Raw genomic sequence first — 6,327 nt, 5'->3', positions numbered from 1 at the left:
AAAAAGTAAATATGCAGAGAGTAGTTCCCAAAAGTGCTAAGCTTCTCTCTAGTTCAAAACTACTCTTATTTATATTACTCCTCATGATCTTCTAGTGAGTTCTTCAAGTCTTGGATGTGGGCTCTGGACCTTGAGTTGAAGCAATTCTCATCTTTAGTGGGCCCAGCTTGCAGAGAAATATGAATTAGGCTTGGGCATTTAACGTTGGGTAATATTTTGAGTGCGAGAACGTTAGTGGCATTCACTTTTTCCACTAACGTTCCACCCTTATATACCCACGTTAATTCCAACGTTAGAAATCTTAACGTGACTTCTAACGTTTCTTACTCAATCATTGGCCAACGTTAATGGGACTCACTTTTCCCATTAACGTTGGCTTGTGCCCCTTTTCGCAAACGTTAATGGGACTCACTTTTCCCATTAACGTTGCTTGCCTCTTGCCCTTACGTTAGATTTCACGTTAGCTTCGCTAACGTAGCTCTTAACGTGGGTCTCTATCACCTTCGAGAGCGTTAGTGACACTCACCTTTGTCACTAACGCTCCAATTGCCTTAAGTCCCTACGTTAGAACCCACGTTAACTAAGTTAACGTGGCTCTTAACGTAGTAATGAAACCATCTCCCAACGTTAGTGACAAAAGTGAGTGTCACTAACGTTAGTTCTTTGAATTCAACTCCACATAACGTTGGTTCTTTGAATTTAACTCCACGTTAACTCTCACGTTAACAATCTTAACGTGAGAGTTAACGTAGGCAATGCTAATGATCCAACGTTAGTGACAAAAGTGAGTGTCACTAACGTTGGCGTTGTTGATCCTCTTCCACGTTAGATTTCACGTTAACTAAGTTAACGTGACTCTTAACGTGGGGCATTGCCTAGTTTCCCAACGTTAGTGGTGTTCACTTTTACCACTAACGTTGATGAGAAACGTTATTGGTGTTCACGTTTCTCGTTAACGTGGAGTCTTCTTTTTCTTCTACGTTAAGTACCACGTTAACTTAGTTAACGTGGCTCTTAACGTAAGCTATGAATGGCTTCGCAAGCATTATTGGTGATCACTTTTCTTATTAACGTTGCAAGCTCTTTGCCATCCCACGTTAGTAGTCACGTTAACTAAGTTAATGTGAATGCTAACGTGGTTCTTCCATGCTTCATTTGTCCTGAAATCAAGCAATTAAAGTGCATCAAAGCTCTAGCTAAAGTCATGAGATTATGCATCATCAAATTCTCATGCAATTATGGCAAAAATCTCATGAAATCATGCAAAATTCACAATAGTTGCTTGAATGAAGGTGTAAGTGTATTTTTGCCCAAAACTTGCCTTATTCACTAAGAAAATGCATGAAACTACCCTAAAATAATGGAGAAAAGGTCAGTGAAACTGGCCTAGATGCCCTGGCATCACAACACCAAACTTAAAGCTTGCTTGTCCCTAAGCAAGTACTGAAGTATAAGAAAAATGAAATGAAAGAACAAGAAGATAAAATGGAAGTAGCACTCCTGGTTCATGGAGTTTCATGCATAGCAACTTAGGTTCTTTCCTTTTAGGTTTCAAGCCTTTATCAAATCCCTAGTCACTCTCTTGATTGCATCCCTTGAGGCTTCTTTCTTATTGATCCTTCTCTTCTTTTTTCAAAGTTTATTTTTCTTTTTGCTAGGTGCTTTGTAAGAGGGCGACTCTTTATGATAAGCTTTCAGCCAACACTCCCAAACCAGTTAGTTTTAAGGTGCTAGGTGTTAAGACACCCCTAAGGACTTACTCCCTCGAGTCTCTTTCCCCATACATACACACCACAGGCACATGGTTTGTTATTCTTCTTTCTTGAGACCTTGGTGTCCAGCACCTCTTTGGGTTACTAAGTGCTCTGTAACAAGGGTTACTCTTGATAGTGGACTTTCAGCTGATAATCCCGGATTAGTTAATCCAAGTTACCAAGTGATAAGGCACCCCTAAGATCTTATTCATCCAAGTATATCCCTTGTACATAATCACCACAGACACATGCCTCAATTTTGAAACCCTTGGTGCCTAGCATTGTTTCTTATTGTGTTCCTTTTCTTATTTTCAATTGTATTGCTCTTTTTCTTTTCTTGTTGGGATCTTATTGTTTAGCTAGCCTCAAAGAATGTGTCTCAAACATAAGACTTAGGATGGATAGTTGCTTTCTTTCCTTTCTTGGTGAACCAACTTAGCTTACTAATCAACCTACCACAAACATTCAGAATGCACTTCACAAAATGACTCCACTCTTGTTCTTCCCATAACATTTTCTTTTAGATAAACTTAGAGAGACAAGCATACAAGTAAGGAAGATGAAAGTGAGCATTCAAGACATTAGGCTAGCACACTAGGATGTGAATAAAGAAGAACAAGTACAATATGCAGGTTTCATTCAATCAATTTTCACTTAGAGTTCGGTATTTCGAGATGGTTTGATACAACCTCATGATATCTTCCTTGGCGTTATCGTCCTAGCAATCACGTCCTTGTCTGTTTCCTTGGATAATGAGCTACGCTCATCCCCTGGGGTTGATTGGAATCCTGTAACACTATTGAAAGTTGCTTGTTCCTCAAGCACTTGGAAAAGAGTTAGCATGCATATGTATGTGTGAGCTTCTGAGCTTGGCTTGGTGTGTGAACACCAAACTTAGTTCCTTGCTTACCTTGACAAATTGGATGTATGCGATAACTTTGTGTTCTTTTTATTCTGAAACAACTATGAGTTAAAAAGACAATCTATGTATTAGAGGCGAAGCCTCTGTCAAGTGAGTTCTCTAATTGCTAGAGCAATACCTTCATCATTAAGGGCTGCAATGCACTCTTAGGCTGGGGTTTTGGTGGGACACCAAACTTATAGCCCTATATTCACCCTTGTATTGTTTTTTTTTTGTAACACCAAACTTAGCTCTTCACACTATAGAGAACCCAACTTGACATTTTTATCAAAAGACCTATGAAAAGAAAATTACCTCAGGTTAGGTTGCCTCCCAACAAAGTGCTTCTTTAGCGTCACTAGCTTGACGTTTGGTTCTTGTTAAGGTGGCTGATAGTGCTTGAAGTTCTCCCCCTCTTGTAGTGAACCTATGTCCATTAGCTTTGTTGATAAGCTCCATATGCTCTAAGGACATGATTTTGTTGATGGTATACATCGGGGGCAGCTGAGATGGAATAGTGGGAAGGTGAGGTGGTATGGTTGGGAAATATGTAGAGATCACTTCATCACCTGGAGAGAAATCTTCTGTAGGAATTTTCTTGTTTCTCCATCTTCTGGGTACTTTCTTCCTTGTTTCTCTTAGTGCTATCTTGCTTTCTACAGATTCTTTTTCTAAGGGATTTTTGTTGTTAGCTTTGCATGGCTCTAGTGGTTCTGGTTTCTTTTGGATCCCCTTTTGATGTGGTTCTTCCTGAGCACATGGCTTTCCAACCAATAGGGCTTCTATTTGTATTGTTTCTGCTTCACTGCTTATTTCTTGCATCAATGCTTCCTTGGTTGGCTCCTCTATCAACTCTCTGTTATCATGATCTGATTCTTGTGAGGGTTTAAAGACATTAAAGGTGAGCTGCTCATCATGTATGCTCAGTACCAGCTCTCCTCACTCTACATCTATGAATGCTCTGGCTGTGGCTAGGAATGGTCTTTCTAGAATGATGGGGTAGATAGGATTCTCATCCATTTCCAGAACAACAAAATCTGTGGGAAGGTAGTAGCTCCCAACCTTTATCAGCACATTTTCAACCACTCCTATTGCTTGTCTTTGAATTTTGTCAGCCAATCTGATAATTACATCAGTGGGAGTTAGTGCATTGATTTGGAGCCTCTTCATGAGGGAGAGAGGCATTACATTGATACTTGATCCCAAGTCACAAAGCCTTTTGTCAATCATTGTTTCTCCTACGGCACAAGGTATGTGAAAACTCCCTGGATCCTCCTTCTTTGTAGGTGCCCCTGGTTGAATGAGGGCACTGCAGTCTTTGTTCATCTTTATGGTTTGTCCACCTTTCAATGGACTCTTTCTGGCTAGTAGCTCCTTTATATACTTGATGTAGAAAGGCATTTGCTGGAGGGCTCTAATGAATGGTATATTTACATCAAGAGATGCAAACATATCAAGGAACCTTGAGTACATTCTCCCTGCTACACCACCTTTAAGCCTGTGGGGAAAAGGTGCATATGAGTTCAACACATCCTTCTTCCTTAGCTCTTCCTTGGATGTAGGTTGAGTTGTACAACTTCCTTCCTCCTGGCTTTCTTTATGATTGTTTTGAAGGTGCTCTACTCTATTCATACTCTCTCCATCACTTGTGGTTATCATTTTACATTCTTCCCATCTTACTTTCCTTGTTTCTCCTCTTGGGTTCTTCTCTGTGTCACTGGGGAATCCATCAGTGGACTTGGGAAGTTGTTGAGATAGGTACCCTACTTGGGACTCCAACCTCTTGATGTTCTCTCCTTGGTTTTTGATGTTGGCTCATACCTCTTCCTTAAACACCTTGTTGTCTTGAACTTTTCTGCATAAGCTTTCAAGTAGAGCTTCAATCTTTGAGAGTCTATCATCTGTCAATGATGGTGGGTTGAGATTAGGGGGTTGTGACGATTGTTTGGATGGGTGTTGGTAATGTCTCTGTGTGGTGTTTTGATGAGTTGCATGGTTGTTGGAGTTGAGGTTGTGGCGTCTCTGGTCTTGCCCTTGGTCTTGTTGATTTCCCCATCCAAAGTTGGGGTGATTTCTCCATCCAGAGTTGTAAGTTTTGGAGTATGGATCATGGCTTTGTCTAGGTGAGTTTCCCACATAGTTGGCTTGCTCCCAGTCACCTTCTTCTCCTATGTTTACTCCTTCTTGAGTTGGTGATGAGGTGATGGCTGCTGCAACTTGGTTCTCTTCCACCTTCTTGGTAAGATCTGCTAGCTACTTGGTGATCATCTTGTTTTGGGCTAACAGTGCATCCATGTGGTTCAGCTCCATTACTCCTCTAGTGTTACTTCTTTCGGAGGCATAGAAGTAGTCATTCTCAGCAACTGTTTCAATGACATCTATAGCTTTTTCAATGGTTTTCTTCTTGTTTAAAGAGCCTCCAGATGAATGATCCACAGCCTTCTTTGACTCATAGGAAACACTTTCATAGAAGATGTGAAGTTGAACCCACTCATTAAACATCTCTGGTGGGCATCTCCTTGTCAAGTCTTTGAATCTCTCCCATGCTTCATAAAGTGTCTCACCATCTTGCTGCCTTAAAGTCTGCACCTCAGTTCTTAGCCTGTTAATCTTTTGAGGAGGATAAAATCTTGCTAAAAACTTGTTCACTACCTCCTCCCAGTCTGTCAGGCTTTCTTTTGGGAAGGATTCAAGCCACTTTGTTGCCTTGTCCCTGAGTGAAAAGGGGAACAAGAGCAACCTATAGACATCCGGGTGGACTCCATTTGTCTTCACTGTGTCACAAATCCTCAAGAAGGTAGTCAAGTGTTGGTTAGGGTCTTCTTGAGCACCTCCTCCAAATGAGCAATTATTTTGCACCAAAGTGATGAGCTGAGGTTTTAGCTCAAAATTGTTGGCTACCAGGGTGATGAGCTGAGGTTTTAGCTCGAAATTGTTGGCATGTATGGTGGGCTTCTAATGCTGCTTCCACAGTTTCCTGGATTAGGGTTGATATAGGATCCTGAGACCCTCCTTTCTTGCCCAGCCCGGTTTGCATGGCTTCTCTGGCATGATTATGAGCTTCTTCTTCATGATTATTCACCAAATTCTCTTCCATGTTGGGTTTAAAATACTCTTCCTCTTCCTCATCACCAATAATCTTCTTTCCTCTTGCCTCCCTTCTTAGTCTCCAAAGGGTTCTTTCAGGTTCTGAATCAAAGGATGTTGAGACTCCTTCTCTTCTCCCTGTCATACAACAAAAAGATTGCATAACAGGAGGAATAGTGAAGATTATTCTTGTTAGAATGATTGTTAGTGTGAGTGATGCAATTTATCAAACAGTTAGTGGGTTAGTGAGCTGAATTATGATCAACTAAGAAAAAGAGAACAGAAAAAAGAGAGGGTATAGGGGGTGAGGAAGAAATTAAAAACGAACTAAGGTAAATTGACTGAATAATACAAAACGAATAACAAAACATATAAAAAAATGCTCAATCTAGTGATCTTCTAACTTAATCATTGTTGATTCAAAATCAATCCCCGGCAACGGCGCCATAAACTTGATGCATGAAAACTTGTCTCTTAACAAATTTTCCTTCGGCAAGTATACCGCAATAGAGTGAGGTCGAATCCCACAAGGATTGATTGGTCAAGCAACTTTAGTTAGAAGAATATGCTAGTTGAGCTAAACAG

General features: G+C 40.6%; 1 non-coding gene across 1 annotated transcript; it reads left to right on the top strand.

Annotated features, from left to right (window-relative positions):
* Window positions 1-5,151: 5,151 nt before the first annotated feature.
* LOC127746442 (small nucleolar RNA R71) lies at window positions 5,152-5,259 on the top strand. The gene has a single exon (XR_008008061.1). It is a non-coding gene; the product is annotated as a small nucleolar RNA R71 (small nucleolar RNA).
* The last annotated feature ends 1,068 nt before the right edge of the window (window positions 5,260-6,327 follow it).

The sequence above is a fragment of the Arachis duranensis genome, chromosome 3 (genome assembly GCF_000817695.3).
Source record: "Arachis duranensis cultivar V14167 chromosome 3, aradu.V14167.gnm2.J7QH, whole genome shotgun sequence".
Lineage (NCBI taxonomy): Eukaryota > Viridiplantae > Streptophyta > Magnoliopsida > Fabales > Fabaceae > Arachis > Arachis duranensis.
The sequence above is the reverse complement of the archived record's forward strand: the minus strand, read 5'-3'. Positions and strand labels throughout refer to the sequence as shown.